This window comes from Monopterus albus, unplaced genomic scaffold (genome assembly GCF_001952655.1).
Source record: "Monopterus albus unplaced genomic scaffold, M_albus_1.0 scaffold147.1, whole genome shotgun sequence".
NCBI classification, from domain to species: Eukaryota; Metazoa; Chordata; class Actinopteri; order Synbranchiformes; family Synbranchidae; genus Monopterus; species Monopterus albus.
The window spans coordinates 695,079-695,678 of NW_018128027.1; the positions used below are offsets into that span (position 1 = coordinate 695,079).

A 600-nucleotide genomic window follows, 5' to 3' on the forward strand; every position below is an offset into this window, starting at 1 on the left:
AGCAGGTGTAGAAGGTGTTGAGGTCATCTGGCAGGCTGTCTGTGGAGCTGATGATGCTGGTGGTGGTCCTGTAGTCTGTGATGTGCTGCAGGCCTTGTCACATCCGTCCGGAGTCAGTAGTAGAATAGAAGCCATTCAGCTTCTCTCTGTACTGCCTCTTGGCCGCTGTGGCTTTCCTCAGTCTGTAATTTGCAGTTTTGTACTCCGTCTCATAGCCTGATCTGAATGCATGAGAGTGAGCATGCAGTATGTGGCGTACCTGACTGTTTATCCAGGGCTTCTGGTTGGGGAACCTCCTGACTTGTATGGTGGGTACAATGTTGTTGATACAGATACTAATGTATCCGGTCACATACTCAGCATAATCCTGTACGCTGACAGAAAAGTCCTCTGAGGTGGCTGCAGCTTTAAACACATCCCAGTCTGTCTGGGTGAAACATCCCTGCAGGGTGCCTTCAGTTTCTGGGAGTTTAATTTGTTTGGTGACAGTGACAGGGTTTGTTTGTTTCAGTCTTTGTCTGTAAGCTGGATACAGGAACAAAGAAATGTGGTCTGAGCATCCAAGGTGGGGGCGGGGTGCGGCCCTGTAGGCACCCCGTA

The 600-nt window shown here is 50.0% G+C and overlaps 1 protein-coding gene across 1 annotated transcript in view; it reads left to right on the forward strand.

Moving 5' to 3' along the window:
• Positions 1-600, forward strand: part of dlgap2a (discs, large (Drosophila) homolog-associated protein 2a) — a 303,340-nt gene that overhangs the window by 280,090 nt on the left and 22,650 nt on the right.